This window comes from Aptenodytes patagonicus, chromosome 11, assembly GCF_965638725.1.
Source record: "Aptenodytes patagonicus chromosome 11, bAptPat1.pri.cur, whole genome shotgun sequence".
NCBI lineage: Eukaryota > Metazoa > Chordata > Aves > Sphenisciformes > Spheniscidae > Aptenodytes > Aptenodytes patagonicus.
In genome coordinates, this window is record NC_134959.1 from 20,444,307 (window position 1) to 20,461,364 (window position 17,058).

General features: G+C 38.0%; 1 long non-coding RNA gene across 2 annotated transcripts in view; it reads right to left on the reverse strand.

Annotated features, from left to right (window-relative positions):
* Window positions 1–1,726: 1,726 nt before the first annotated feature.
* Window positions 1,727–17,058, reverse strand: part of LOC143165479 (uncharacterized) — a 91,923-nt gene continuing 76,591 nt past the window's right edge. For both annotated transcript variants that reach the window (XR_012996262.1, XR_012996261.1), the window contains 7 exons: window positions 10,825–11,210; window positions 10,285–10,359; window positions 8,140–8,181; window positions 5,139–5,194; window positions 4,414–4,534; window positions 2,905–3,100; window positions 1,727–1,821 (listed from right to left, as the gene is read on the reverse strand). This is a non-coding gene — a long non-coding RNA (uncharacterized LOC143165479). The remainder of the gene's footprint in view (window positions 1,822–2,904; window positions 3,101–4,413; window positions 4,535–5,138; window positions 5,195–8,139; window positions 8,182–10,284; window positions 10,360–10,824; window positions 11,211–17,058) is intronic.

Here is a 17,058-nt window from a genome sequence, read left to right on the forward strand (position 1 = left end):
AACAATGATTAATAAGATACAGTTACTAGCACAGCAGTAAGGTGGAGTAGGTGTGAGTAATTGCACTCTGTGGGAACTTAATCAGAATCCTCCAGCTCATGGGCATGAAAGTATTTTGTAAGCATAACAATTAAAAGAAAAGACAGGAAATCAACAGCATTTTAATGCAAGTTTCCTTCAGGATTTCTTTAAAGAGGAAAGCATTTACGGGCAGACAACTATAGAAAATTAAAAATTGGGAATCAGTTACTTTATTGTTATTTTTGCTCTTCTGAGCATGAAACCTGCAGTACACATTGGGATGATGTAGGCTCAAATGCAATGGGGAAAGGATTCATACTTTAAGAATTACAACTTGGCTGCACAGGCCTAAAAGCAGTAGAGGAGACAGACAATGCATTTGAGGATGCATCTTCATTGCTTCAAAGAACAGCAGTCTCTATAATATAGTCACAATATACTATGGGGGGTGAGGGGGGGAGAAGGAGGATGTGAGCATATACGTAATGAAACAAAACTAGTGGGTGTAAAATAACAGCCAGTTTCATTTATTTGCCCAGTTTATCTACAGTAGCAATCAAAGCCCCAGTATGCAAACAGCCTGGGCAACTGGGATGGAGGAATGTATTCCACAGCTCTGCAAAGATTTCATATGAAGCAATACCCTTTTACTGGGATTAGCTGCCTTTCTCAAGACTAGGCTCAAAGGGATTTACAAAACCACTGTATTCACACACTCAAGAGTCATAGAGTAACTTCTTCATTGTTGTATGGACAATATGCTGCGTAAGATAGACTTTTTTTCTCTCATGTAGAAAAGAAAACATCCCTTTCTTAGAAGAATCCTAAGGGATTGGTAATACGTGGGTTAAGCAGGCAGGATTACACAGTCTCAACTGAAAAAAAAAAAATCGTATGATCACTGACAGAAAGTGTTAAGTCTGTTTCAGAAAAAGGGATAATTAAGCCAACAGTTCTGCAAGTCAGGCCCACAGTTCCTGGTTCTTGGGCAACAAATATTCATTGCCAAGTGCTGCTGTTTAATATAAAATCTGCTCTTCAGTCTTCATTTGTCTTTCCACAATACAGTCAAGGCTAGATTACAAAAAACATTTGTCACATTTCTACAGGGAACTTGGCTTGGCATTGGGCATGATAGTTTGCACAATGCTTGAGGAATACTGAGGCAAAGGATGTGTACTGGAATGCTCTCAAACTTAAAGCCTCAGTTGCTGCCTTCATCTTTAACGTAAAACAAAAACTTCAGCATGTATCAAGAAAGATTACTATGGGGGCGAAATGTTGAGGAGTTTATTTGATCCACTGTCTTTGAGTGAGACAAAACCCAGTAATTTCAAGAGCATTGTTTATACACGAAGGAAAATCAGAGCTCAGGGATCTATTTGTTTCATTTCTTTAGCCCTTTAGAGGATAAAGACATATATGAAGCTAATTTACATAGTGTGAAACACTTCAGTGACTTCAACATCGAATTTCAGAGAATCAAAATATAACAGTTCAGTTTCCTAATCTATTTCCTAGATCAAAATACATCTTATTTCAACCAAGGTAACGTTAACGTTTGGATAGCAAGCTCACCAAAATACATGATCCGATATTATAGACAAGTAAGTACATATATCTACATGCACATACCCATAGATCCTTTGTGATATATTCATTTTCATTCCTCACCTTTATGCTCCCTCAGAGTTTTCAAGTTTGGGCCAAAGGCAGACACTTGATCTGTTCCCTTTTAGCATTTCTGGCTTCCTACATTTTTCCTTTAGTTTATATTTTTCTATACTTTCTCTCAAGTATCTGAAAATGCTGAGTATATTAGCATGAGCTGAATATTAGCTGAGTATATAGCAACACAGAATGATCAAATGTCTGTAGAGATCACAAGTTTCCCACAATAGTATTACAAGTATAAATCGAATACATATTATTTAACACATCATTCAGGACATATAGTCATTACTGTCTCCCCCTTCCCCCCATTGAAAGGAAGTGACACTTCAAAGAAAAACTGCCTTAATAGGGTGAAATTCACACCTGCTATAATGCCATTATACACTTAATATTTTTACATTTGAGTTGAAGGCAACTCTCTCACTTTTCTACCAGCAGTACATAGGACCCTTTTTTAGAATGACTGCCTAGAAGACACATGCTCCTTCCACATAAGTGCTTCTTTATGATACATTTCCTCCACCCCTCCCAGCAATGCCTTCATGTTTAAGCAGCTTCACTCTGAAGTTACTATACTTATGCAACAGTTGCTCCTTGTGTAGCCCTTAATAATTGCTTTCCATCTGGATTATAGTGTTGTCATGTACTCTGCATAAGGCTTGCACCTTAAAAACCTAAGGAAATGAAGTTCATGTCAGTACAGCAAGGACTACTTCTGAACTGCTTGACTCAAAGCAATTTTTTTTTTCATATGTTGCTTATGAACTACAAGTACTACACAGAATGGGTGTATAATCTCTTATCTTTTTTTCTCATTACTCCTTCCTCTGTGTACATACGTGCCAACACATGGCCACAGTTGCAGTCCATGTGCCCTCAATTTGATATCCTTGATATAACAAAAGGCATTGACTGGCAGAATTCACTGTGAGGATTCAGAAACTCAGGATATCTGTTCCTACTTAGAAATAGCGTGAAATTGTATTTTAGCCACAATTCAAAAGACATCTGCTTGACAGGGCCTTTGGAAAGGAATGAGGATATGCTTCCATTGATTAAGAATATAGAAAAGAACTCTGCGTATATCAAGTCAACTCCAGTGGCAGGCTTTAGTCCAAAGCTGGATCGTGACTGAGTTTTTCCCAGGCCATGCAAAGATCCCAAATGTGATGTAAACCACATTCCTGCAAAAGGTCTCGTATTTCTTACCATTTGCGCAGTTTCTCAAGAAGTTTCATTGTGACATGGCAGATGTCAGTTGTGAAGGCAGCATTCAGCACAGAGCTAACTTGTTGCATTGAAGTTCCTCTATTGCTCCCAGCTAAGCAGACTCAATAGAAGTCAGCAGATAAAAGACCCCAGTGGGCCTTGTAAAAATGTCCTGAATAAGTACCTGGGTGAATTCCTGTTGAAAGTTAAAGCAAGAAAGGAAAAGCTTTATTGTCATTATTTTTATATAAATCAGTTATATTATACTTCCTGGACTCTGGATCCATTCTGAATAAAGAATGCATTGCTAGTGTCATGCTTGATGTACCCTACTCCTTTGCACTATTTGGATGCATTTTATTCCACCACGGTAAGATATGCAGTGAATGCAGGTTTTAAGGTTAGTTGTAATACTTGCCTTCATTTTCATTTTGAAAATTCCAAAACTGTGTCCTTTGCCCATGGCTAAAGGGCAGAATTATATTAATGGAACATAATTGTCATTTAATCTCTGCAAGACCACACTCTAGCTTAGGCATGCAGTAAAGTATGATCTAAAAAGCTGGAATTAGTGTGGGAGCCTTTAAGTAGACATAATATCATGATGCATTTGTGTTTGGCCATGAAACTATGAACCTCTTATAAGAAATGCTCTGGAAGATGGTAGTGGCACAGTATCCCATACCAGTGCTCTGCAGTTACTGTCTTACCTTCAAATCAAATGGTAAGTGCTACCAACTGAACGAACATCTCATCATGGATTTTCTCCTATGGACTCATTCAAATAATAACCCATACTAATTTGTATGTTGTTCAGGAAATAGAAGGATGTAACATTAAGCTGCACCTAGACTACTTGTATGGTTGGACCACTGTGCTGATCAAACATCATTCAGATCTGCAGAGTCAGTCTTAAATGACTAACTTCACATGAAGAGATTTTTGCTTTTGTTTGTCTTACAAAGCATTGTAGAATAAATCTCTGCTCAGCAGTTGCACAACACCTTTTGCCTTCTCTTTCTCTTTGCTTCCTTCAACTTAATTCTAAAAGTTCTTCTTAATGTCTTCAGAAGATGATAGTCAAGTTCTACCCAATAATTAGACTTTTCCCCCAGGTTTGTGTGTTCTCTGGACCAATTTGAATTTTTTACCCTGAAGAAGAGTATCAAAACAAGTAGATTTATCTAAAAAAATATAGGAGGCATGTTCAAACAGTAGTAAGTCTCACACTTCATATGCACTACAAAGAAAACCACAGGATAGACACATCCAATTTTAAATATAAAATATGTATATTTATATACATATAATAATGACATGTGGGAATCAGATATGAGACTCATAATATAGAGGTGATACACAGAAGCCTTGAAAAGTCCATGGATATTCTTTCTCTTTCCCTTTTAAAACAGGCATTTTTGTTTACAGCCCACCCAGAATTAGGTCACCTTTGAAAGTGTTCTTAGGCAGTGAATGTGCAATACACCCAAGGCAAGAGGACAAACATACTGCTGTTGCAGTTGCACTGCTGTACAGTTTGTCTCAATGAGGCAGGAGGAGAAAAGGAGTATTTCAACTTGTTAGAAGAAAAAAAAAAAAAAATCTGAGTCGTTTGTCTTGAATTGTGGCTCTGAAAAACCAAGAGGAAAACATACAGTCAATAGGAACATTCAGCAGTAGCAGTGTTAACAGAAACACTACATCACATATGTTAAATAGTAAATGTCCATTTATTTGCTCAGTTTAGCTTTCATCATTACTACATTAACCCTTACAGCTGAATAATATGACATCCTCTGCTTGAACATTTTCTACTATGTAGATCAGGGTAGTCAAGCTATGATCCAGAAGGCAAACACAATTCACAACTTAATTCAGCTCTCATGTGGCCTACAGCCAATAATTTTTCATATTATGTGCGAATTGTAACTAGTTAAACGGAAGTATGTACTAATAGTTGGCCTGCCAAAAGCATTTCAAAGATCTATTCAGCCTCAGAGTAAGGAAAATGTTTCCAGACCTGGTATAGATAAAGTTTACTTTGTGAACATTTTTGTCAGTTGCAAACAATAATACACCCCATTTACCTGTCAGAGCTTCTACAGCAGAAAGTGCAGCCTTCTTGGGTCTACTGTCAGAAAAGGCAGGTACACACTATCTAATTTCCTTCAAAGTCATCTGCTTCAGTTTAAACAGCCAACAAATACATTTTATGACATTTAGGATGATCTCACCTATAGAGTACTACCTTTCTGCTGCCAGAACTGCTCGGTATTTCTGCTGCTCAGAACTGCTCCAGACGACAGGAACAAAAAACCAAGTTATGGGTGATAGCATATTCAATAGTCTCAGCAGCACTTCTAAGAGAATGCTGGACTAGAGTTTAAGAAACTCCTAAAATCATAGTAAACTGATCGATTGCTCTGCTACTTTTCATCTTAGTGGGCATGGTAAGATTACTGCAAAACTGGCTGAGGGTATTTAAGTCTCTGTATGTTTTGTTTCACTGCATGGTATTACCAAGGGAAATTTTTAAAACTTTAATATAGAGATGATACCTAAGTCTTAAACTTTAAATGTTCAAATAGTTATCAGACAACAGGCTCACATGACCACCTGCAAATTTGAACTGAATTCTGAATGTAAACTCTGTTCAGAAAAATCTTTAATTTGACACTTGCCTTTTCAAGCAAAACTTCTGAACACAATTTTTGAAGTTAAATGCTACAGCTAAGCTGGTTTGACAGCTTGCCACTGCCAGAAGTGGGAGGTCCTTCTTGTTTCCCCACTCTTCTCTTTCCCAGCTTCATGTATCCCATCTCTTTGTACCTGCTGTGGTTGTGGTCAGACTCTAGCTGAGCCAATGAAACTTGTTAATTCACCAGTAAAACACCTTTTAGGCACCAGACTGAGTTTGTTCTACACAGATTCTATTACTGCCAGAGCCTACATAAATAGAGGGGCATACAGTCAGGAGTGAGAGTAAAGAGTCTCCCCGTTTCAGCAAACCGTAAGACTGGCCAAAGCCATGATGCAACATCCCTCTCATTACTTACACACTGTAAAAAGCTGATTTTGTGTTTGTAACCAGGAGTTTAAAACTTGTTTTGGCAAGTAAATTTTTCAGGGAATTTTCAGAAGCCTTGACTCCCTAACTATCTTTTGGTGACATTAAGTTGCAGTTTCACAACCTTTTTCTTTTTGGGGGTTGGTTGGGGCTGGAAATGCTGTTTTAACTATAAGCTGCTTTAGCAAGTACTGCTGCAAAGAAGAATGATCATTATATTATGCCCTTCTAGGGTCCTTCAAACAAATATAATATTAGTATGAGAGGTGACATAAGAACAGACTTCCTTAAGGTGTCATAACTAAAGTGTTATGGCATACATCCTCATCAGTTTAGTACAGACCATATTGCTCTAAAAACATAACAGTTATTTACTTCAGATGCATGTACAGAAGGAGACAAAGCAACAGAATGAGATTAAATAGTAAGCAGCCAAACTCTTAATTGGTTAATGGGTCATGCACTCATAGCTACTTAGCGGTATTTTAAAATATCCACAGCAATCATTTTAGCCTCTGGGTCTTTCAAATTACTTTTGGAATTTTATATTTTCAAATCTTTTTAGAGTGATAGCTAAAGCACAGATGTAACAGCTGAGGAAAAAGAATAGTACAGCACTATCCTTAAACTTTTTATACCATCGATGTATGAGACAGAATCTGATCTTGGACAAGAACGTCAGTGTTTGTTTACCAGAATATCACAAAAACTTGATGGTATGAAGGACAGATCTTTTCAATATATCAGATGCACAAGCATATGTATTTTGAGTGTTCCTTTTAGGTAGTTCTGAACATGCATCTATAGCAGTATGCACAGATATACCGTTTTGAACAGTTGCTTTCTTTAATTTTAGTCTGCTACAAAGTGATTCAGGTTTTCAAGAAGGGACTCCAATCAGACGGCTGGAATAGTCATTTTAGAAACATCCTGTCCCTATTTGTTAACCAGCTTTGCTCATTAATAAATACCATGCAGCCAGCTTTTTTCCTCCCCATCCCACCTTTTAATAACAAAAGCAGCCTCAGGCCATCGAGCCTTCCCCATCACCTGTTAATCTCCAGGAAACAGCTTCCTTCTCAATTGTTGTTGCTTAACTAATGCAACATTTAACACCCCAGGTGAATCAGCACTGAGCTACTAGTAAGCTTCTGACTCTACTGTCCCTTCAGCTCCACAATACTAAATTTACTAATGAAAGTGTCAGGACTCAAGATGACTTCCATTTTGGGAGGTCATTCTAGAGCCCACATTTGCCTCTGATGCTTTCTTACCTCTGCTTCCTTTGAATCTGCCTCTAGATTCTGGTAAATGCGATTAATTTCTATGATGTGTTTTTTTCTGGTTATCGGAACTCATAACATATATATAGTTTTTGTTCTTCTTAGCTGGAAAGGTCCTAGATAATGTTTTTGAAGTTTAGGGATTCAGGGTTTAGTCTAGACCTTATTAAACATCAAAATAAAGTATTCTGTTGGTAGAGCCACTGAAGAGACAGCAGTTCCAGTGAACAGAAAACTATTTCTCTTTGTCATCTGAGCTTAACAAGAAACTCCAGTGGATGATGGAAACAAGAGGACAGAGGGATCAACGGATTTGTTAGGAACCCTTTCCTCAACAACATGCATATATATTTATATATACACACACACATATATTTAAAATATATGTTATATAAGTATATATACACATACACTTTTTTCCCCAATCAGTTATTCAGAAAGATGGCCAATGATGAAATCCCTTGATGTTTTTGCTGGAGTTCTAACTCGTTCCTATGCATACATTTTTTTGTTTTCCCCTCAGTTTAATCGAGCAGAATGGCCTATGTGTAATAGAAATAGCAACAGTCAGCAAGATCTTGTCTTCAACTGTTAACACTTATAAGCAGCAAATAAAAAGACCCAGAAATCAGAGAAGGAAATCTCCACCTTTTTTTTTTAACTTCTATTCTTGTAACTCCTCACTATCCCAACCAGGAAGAACGTATTGTTTTAGGCAACTGCTCTAGTAATGTTTTTCTTCAGTCATACACATGATCTCATCCACCCTCCTCAAGGGGTGAGGCTGTGGGCTGCGTTTGTTGAGCAGCCTCTAGTGGTTCACCATAGGAGCTACCCTAGGCTACAACTTCATGTGCTGCAGTTGCAGCATGTACCTGCTCATACCTCGCACAGTGCTGTCCAGGATGCTCTTGACCACATGCTGGCCTATGAACAAGGATGAAGAAAGACAGTAGAAAGACAATAAGCCAGTAACATTGACCTCTGTGCCGTAAAAGTCGATTTGATCCTGAAACATGTACATTCTGGTAACGGCTTACAGGAAATGCATAAAACCAAAGCAAAGAAAGAAGAAATAGCCACAGGGTGTTTGATTTGTCCCACATGCAGTATGTGAGGGGAAGGAAAAAAAAAAATTCTGACAGTAATATTTGTCTTGGACCTTATGTATTCATTCTTCAGAGATGCTGCAAATTTCCCAATCTAAATAGATGCAAGATTTCCAAGATATCTCATATTCTAATGTGAAAGTCTTCTAAGAATTCCTATTCCACTTACAACTTCAAAAATCTACAATTAGTGAACGTACAACACTAGCAAATATAGCAATTGCTCACAGGAAAACTAGTGCGCTACGCAAGTCATTTTAGCTGTCCTTTCATTTTAATCAGAAGCGCTAGGTATTGGAGATGCCAGAGTCACAAGACTAGCTAGACTACCTTTTGAAATCTTTAGGAGACATTAGGTGAAAAGATGAAGGCTTAAGGTATACCTTGAAGATCAAAATTGAGCTTATTGCTAGGAATGACAAGCCCCAGTTGCTTACCTTCTAATTGTACACTATTAGGAGTTAATTTGTGATACTGTGTCAGAAATAGTTAAGTGAAACTGTATCTGACCCACGTAGGGTGGGCAACACAGTGTTGAACAACGTCCTGTAGAGAATGAAATTGCAAGGGTAGTAACTGACCTCTCAGCTATCTACATTCAGAGACTGGGTAGTAAATTAGTCCTGTTGCTATTTGTTTACATATTCATCTGCACTGGAGCGGCTGATGCTTCCCTGAAGGAAGAATATTGCATACGTGAGCAGGATGAGGCAGCACGTAGGAAAGCAGCCGGTGCAAGAAATCTTACGTTTCAGATCAGAACATTTATTCCTGCTTCTTAGTGCAAAAACTGCAGCGCTGTGAGCTATTCACACGGTAATCCTTCCTCATTTAATAGATTGCCCATAGAGAACATTGCACCAGAAAGAAGACCAAAACGAAGTACACAGATTTCGCAGATAACAATCCCAATCTGATTCTTACCATATAGACTCCACTTTTCTTAGAAGAGTTTGATTTACCTATCATTTTACCCATTCAGATTAACTGTGGCAAGATACTTCAGAAAGGCTTTTTTACTTTCTGCCTGTCCTATATTCACTGTCAGTGCTCCAAGTACACTAGTAGGCCTTAGGTGACCAGACTCAGCTCAGCTGGGGCTTCAATCCACATAACATGCCTACAGGCCCAAGAGTTCATTTCAGCTCAGCCCTGGGCCCCTGAGTCCTTTCCTTAGCCATGCTGTACATGTACCTGTGTCATAGGTAGCTTGTCTCTCTCCAGTGTGACCTCTGGCCCCATCTCCTCCTGCCACTGACTGGGACTCCCAGAGTAGATCCTGGCTTGTTAACTTGCTTCATCTGGGACTGTTGAAGGATCATGACCTCTGCACACCCAAGTCAGTTATTGCAGGACTACCCCTTGCCTGGCAAAGGGGCAGCCTGTGCAATAGTCACCCATGCCTCCAGGGTTGCTGCCCCCCTCCCAAACACATGGAGCAGCCCCAATCTTGCTACTCCTTGACAGAGAGCTCAGGCCAGGAACAGTTTCCCAGGCCTGAGCTGAAATAGGACCTCCTGGACCAACTGGCAAGGGGTGTGGGTGGAGGCCCCAGGTAATGCTGGTCAGAGCAATAAAGGCCTATCAGTGCAGCCAGTACTCTGACACTCTGGAGATAGGTTCCATGTATAACATATCTTCATTCTGCACAGTTGGTATCTTCCCCAGTAACACTAAATACTGTATTTCAAAATAAAATTAAAAAATATTAACTGATTTGCAGTTACAGCCTAGAGGCAATGCTCTTCTTTAAAAATAAATATTAGAATAACCAAGCTCTTCAGTTTTGGAAAGCAAGAAATGATCATCTTATATTAGACATTACCACTGACTTCTTATTGTTGAAAACAGAAAATATTTACAATGTGCATTAATCTTAATGGTTACGGGTAAATTCAGATTATCAGAAATGTACACTCACCATTTGAATGAAACTTGTCTGAGATATTCCCCATCTCAAGCTCTGAGGATGTTGAATTTTTGTAAATAAATTAAACTGTAAAGGGTAAAAAGTATAGAGAAGACAGAATCAGACTCTTCTTGGAGGATGAGTAAAAGGACAGAGGCACAGGCTGCAGGAAAGGACATTCTAATGACATATTAGGAGATGCATTTTTCACCATGAGGTAGTCAAATGTCCAAACGTGGACCCAGAGAGGCTGTGAAATCTCTATGTTGGAGATATTAATATCTTTATTGGACAAGCCCTGTGTAACTTGACTGTACCATAGAGGTTCCTCCCAACCTATAATATTCTATAATTTTTCTATTAGTAAAATCCATAAGAATGATTATATGCAATAATCTCTGAAGAGTGCCACTCGACTAACATTTAATTCAGAGACAAATTAACATGCATATCTATTTTCCTGAAATATTTTTTTTCTTCCAAAATATAAGAGAACTGTAATTTATGAGTATAATCTTCTGGATTAGGAATGAAACTGAAACATGTACTCACAAGGCGCAGAAAAAAAAGTCTTCAGATGTACAATTGGTGCTATTCTCTTGTGAGGTAGGAGATTACCAGAATTCATCACCCAGCTCCAGTTGTACTAGTGTCACTGGTTTACCTAGTATTTCTGGTTTTAGTTCATATGTAGCACTGCTCAGGATAATTTTTAGGAGCTCTCAGAGGTCAAGAGTAACAATCAATCTGATTATTTCCAGCAGGCTCAAATGACTTAATCATGTCATATGAGAATAAAATTTGTTGAGGAAAGTTAAAGATGACTTCCGCATTTTGTGGTGAAAACATCAGATTATTTTTCTGTCTTCTCTTCTGTGAGGGAGCCAGGTAAATTTCAGGATAAGTCTTGGAGAACTTCTGTCACAGGCACTCAGACACTGAAATAAATAATAAGCCATAAAAAAAGTTAAAATGAAGTCTTCATAGGGATGAGCTTTCAACGAGAGTAATGTATCTTTTAGTTTCCTAAACTTTGGGCTTCCTCTTCTAGAGATGTCATTGAAGTGTCAAGATACAGGGAATCAAAAGCAGTCACTGACCTTGCTTGTAATTGAGGCCAACCCTGGAAGCACAAAGTCAGTACCTTTTCTACTTTGGGGAACCTTTTATAAATCTTGGCTTTTGTTTACATGTTTGGAATGTACAAACAAAAGAAAAAAACCCAGTTTATCAGACTGGGAAGGTAAAGAGGGGGACATCACTGAATATACCGGCTGCTTCAGACCCAAAGTTAGTTCTCATGATGAGGCCAGCAAAATTCTTATTTTGTTTCTGTATGTCAAACATGTCATGAACGACCAATATTCTTTATGTCATAGAAAGCAATCCTCAGACTCTCTAAACCTCTTGCTACTATAAAAAATCTGCTACTATAAATGTATTACTATATGGTATTTACACTGTGCAATTCTGAGCAAGCTGTATGGGGGAATACCTTTTACGTGAGAGTCTTCACCTAAAGTTTCCTTGAACATCAGTGAAATTACAGAAGGGATTAATACAAATTCCCTTTACCTGACTAGGAAAGGAAACAAACAGGACAATCTGCATATACCCCAGGTACCGGTACAGGGATCACTCGGTTTGCCTTTCAGCTTCCTGAACCAGAACTGCATCGTAACTACTTTTACCTTTCTTCCTGTCTTACTCCCCTCTTTTCTTACAAAAGATAGCAAGACCCCTTCACCTTTTCCTTCACCGGCCTCAGGACAGAGCTATTTCCTGTACTGGTGGTGGGGGAATAAGCCCTCTGGGTATCCAGACAGGTGATGGTGCAGTAATCACAGACAAGGCCATTCAATAGGAAGGCACTGCTGCTCACTGCATCGATAACAGCACTCCCCAAGCTTGACAGTCATCCATCTCAGCTAATCTCTAGGTTTTAATTGAGCTGTACAGGAAAAAAAGCATCCAGGTGATTTCAGATTCTCCGGACAACACTGGTAAGTACACAAAAACAGATAGATTCACAATCTGAAGTACTCATCTATATATCTTTTTGAGTATAAGATTAGTGTAATCAAGTGTGATATTTGGTCCTTTGTTATGGGTAAGAACTGAATTACTTTGTAATTACCCTTGTGGCCTTCCTGTTGATGGTTTAGAACCCTAAACCCTGACGGAGCAGCTGTGTGTACACATAGATAGGCCTTCTGTTTTGTTAATTGGAATTACATTTATTTATTTGGTCCTGATCTTCTTCTGAGATTCTTCCATATTAGGTCTGTGATGTAAAAAGAAAGAAACTATTTCTTCTCAGAGTATTATCCAGTATAACTGAATGTAATATAAATCACTTTTCAAAATTCCCCATAACCCAATCTGTATGTTCATCCATACTTCCAACAAAGTTGGAAACCTTACTCTACTATCTCAGCATATCTTACATTTTGCTTTTTTTCCTCGTTAATCTCTCAACTAATGGTTCATCACACCCCAAAAATGCTGTCCTCCAAATTTTGCTTCTGACAGGAATATTGGTTTCCTTTTTTTTTTTTAAAACTTAGTGTCAGAAAATTCAAAGCTGAAAATTCATTACTTGTAGAAAACAATAAAAATGAAAAAGGGACTCTTCTTTTCCCACCATTGGAACTCTCCCCAAGTTCTTAAATGACCGTTTTTCTCCCTAAAACCTTATGTTGCACATAATGAGTTTTACATTTAAACATATGGTAAGGCTGGAAACCTGGAACACAAACAGTGTTCTCTCAACTCTGAGGTCTTTCCTCAGCTGCCTCCCTTTGGTTTGGAGAGTTTTGCAAACTCACTAAAAAGGTCAGCTGCCACAATACATTCTGGAAAGCTGATAAAGCAATTGAGATTCAACCTCTGTTATTGGTCATGCTCCCTTAAGAATCAGCCATAAACTAGCAGGAAGATATAATAGGAAAAAATTCTTTAACCATTAAAATTTAAGAGCTGTCAAGAAATCTCGGTTTCATTTCCTCTGCCACTTAATTCTTATATGGAACCTTGGGTAGAGCAGTAAACATCTGTGCCTCAGTCATCTCCATCTGAAAAACAGGTTTTGTTTTCTTTCACTAGGACCAGTTTTGTAAGCATGAATAGTAGCTTAGAGAAATGCTCTGAAATTGGCACCTTGCCTAGAATATTGAAAAAACTGGAGAGCCTTTCTTTAGCCATCTCCAGTTTAACAGAGAAATTCTTCTAGCAATGAAAAATCTTTATTAGAAACCAACAATTGAAATAAAACTTCCTATTACTGAAAGATTCCTGCTTAGGATAATAAAATCTTTTTTATTCATAAAAGCAGTACTCATTGGGCAGCAGCAATGTGAGCTAGCCTACAACTCTCCACGGATTTGGTTCAGCCAGTGAAGGCAAGCATAATATTCTGTTTCTGTGCAGAAATAACTGATATATGCTGCAAATCTGCTGTGCAAGATGACTGGCTAATGCTATGCTGACAGTGCCATAGGAGCTACAGACCCAGCATCAAATATGACAAGCTTGTCAGGAATGTTCTAATCAAAAAATGCTCATCCAACATACCTAGACATTAAGAGCTTTTTCCTAGTGACTGCAGGAATATGAAGGAAGTGAAAACAAGAAGGAAAGGACATAAAACACCTTGAAAATGCTGTGCTATTCTTGACACACAATGCTAGAATTCAGGGACACTGAAAATAATTATTTTCTATTCCTTCACCTAGGACTGCAGTTTTCCTCATCAACATCATATTACAGGGAAGTAGCTACATCGTTTGCTGGATCAAGGAGCAGCTTGACAAAAATCCAGAGGCAAAGCCTGAACTCGGATTAGACCCTCATATGACAGCAAACACTGATCATCAGTCAGAGTGGATCAAAGAGATCTGTGGCAAAACTCCTTTAATTTTACCTAGTATATGATATATATTACCTATATATATGATCTTTGTTCTGTCCAAGGATTGTGGATCGCAATAGTTTTGTAACACAACTGACGTTTCCCATCAGCAGGCAAACCCTCAGGTAAGGACAGAGAAGATTGAGCTGTCTAGATTTTATTTATTATCTCCTCCCCAGCTAGCCAGATAGTTCACTAGTCAAAACTTGTTGGAACTGCCTTTTAGGTTTTGATGGTCAATCTCCTGCAAGTTAAGGTGTCTGCATATTGGCTGCTCTTTATTAGGCTTTTGTTGCCTTTCAGTGTATTTCTGTCACCTTGTCATATTTGGAATACTGAATAATATCATACTACCGAATACTGAATATTATCACATGAAATGATGTCTTACTAGCCTCTACTCCCATGCTACTGTCTGTTCATAATAGTATGATCTCACCTTTCCATTGCTTTTTGTTTCTACAGTCCAGACACAGAGGAAGTTTTACAAAGTAATTACAAGGCACACACTGTTTACAGGATCTGCCTGTGCCACACTGAAATGCAGTCACCCTTGAAGTGTAAGTCAGCTGCCTGAAGGGAGGGAACCAGTAACACAGACATCTTGACATAGAAAGTGGAGAAAACCTTGTCTAATTGAAATTAGAGGGGAGAATTTAGGTAGGAAATGTAACTATCATACTGGAATTTGGCAATGACACCTGGATTGACATTCTTCTTTCATAGGGAATCAGGGATTTTTGATGACCGCAGGCAAGAAAAATCTTGGGTTTGCCTTCTTCCAAAAAGTTGCCACTTTCATCAGAAGACTGATCCAATATTATCAGAAGGACTTTTTTCTCTAAACTAAAATTTACATGCAAAGAGAAAAACAAAACAATTGAGGTTTTTTAATTAAAATACAAATTGGAAAAAATAAGTCTATGTAATTCTATCAAAGCCATTGCTGAAAAATCTACAAGCCTATCGTTTATTTTTTACTTTGCTTTTACATAAAGTTAAAGTAGTTTAGAAGAGTTCTTTTCACAAAAATGTAGTAAAAAACTAATTTTCACTAAGATTCTTTTAAAAGCTTGTAAGAATTGATTGGCTTTAACAGAGGTCAACACTTAAAGTTGAAGAAATTTATATATTTCTTGTGTATTACAAGAACAGAGCCACCAACTGGTCCCCGAGCCTCCCTTTCTACACCATCTGGACAGCTCCTGAAAGTTCCCTTTCCACTTAGCAGATTGCTTCATGACTGAAAACTGCTTTAATACCAATCACTGAAACTTTTCTTTCTCCAGAAAACTACTGTTATATAAAAAGATGACTTGGGTATTTACAGTAAGAATGGCCAAGTCAGTGATAAAAAAGTGGGAAAATCTGACTCAGTGGACTCTGACAGGGTCAGATAAGAGCAAATATAACCCCCAAATCAGCTAGTGAAAGGTTGTGGTTGACAGGGAGAGGATGTGTACGGCAGGGGATGGGACGGATGGAGCTATGCTGACAGAGATCATCCTGGTCATCTTAAATTGCTGTGGAACTGGACCCTGACCGAGGATAGCCCAGGCTACCTGAGAGACTTGGACCCTGACCTAGGGTAAATAATCACGTTGGGAAGACAGGGATCTCAATTAGTGTCTTATAAAAATCTAAGTCATACACTTTATACAGCACAGTTAATAACATACAAATGATATTCAATGTATGAAAGACTGAATATATATTAATCATGTAAAAATATAATTTTAAAATTAATTATAAGGGCCTTTTAATTGTTGCAATTGTTTATAATTATCAAATTAATTATAAGGGCCTTTTAATTGTTGCCACTGTTTACGTTTACAAACATAAACTTGGTGCTCTAACTTTTTGTTACATTAACTCGGAAATTTAATATAAAGGACTTCAGGTTTACACAGAAATTTTGGGTTCTGAAACTTACAAAACCATGATGTCTAATTATTTTGTGATGATAGACTGATATAAATTATGACTCAACTTTTAGCATTGTTTTTTTCCACTAAAGATCAAGAAAACAAGTCAGGCAGCAGGGCTTTGGGCGCAAGGACAGGCTTTACATTCTGTTCTGCATTGCTCAGGGATGTATGGATCCCCATGTATGGCTGAAAAAATAAGGAACTTGTCTTTTAGTGCCATATGTAAAATCTCATTATTTGCTTAGGAAAAAATACCAGTTATGTAAAGTAGAGAGCATTTTTATTTGGGAATTTTCCTTGCTTTGAATATCCCACTAATATTGGTGTTACTCCAGTACTACATTAGTGTGACACGGAGAGAATGAAACTCAGCACCATCACAGAATCAGGATTATCTGTCTAGTTTTCTCTTCTAAACTGAGATAAAAATAATATCACTTATAAGCTCTGACCATTCAAAAGTCTTTATGTTACTATCTTTATACCTGCTATTAAATTTATTGAGACCCGCATACTTTTTAATGTGAGTATGCAGAACTGGTGTTATTTTCTAATCAAAATACTTTAGGCGTGTTTCTTTCCTATGCCCACGTCACAGATGAGACACCTGAAGTTAACTGAATTACCAGAAGGCAACTAAATAGTCAGAGGGATGCACGAGCTTAGGATGCTGATGAAAATACTGTTCCTAGGTATATGCCTCATTTCTGCTGCATAGAGGTTCAGCTGCCTATGGATCAGTTCCTGACCTACCATAGTTTCAGAACACCTTGCTACAAATTTACAGTCCAACACACTGAAGATAAATATCAAAGATTTTGGTGTTCTTTAACATGGTAGGCTGTAAAATATAGAAAAGTATGTCCACAAACATGCGAAAATTCAGCAACTGCTGCATGAATGGCTGCAGCATCCCTGAAGACCAGCAAGGTGGAGAGTATGGGTATG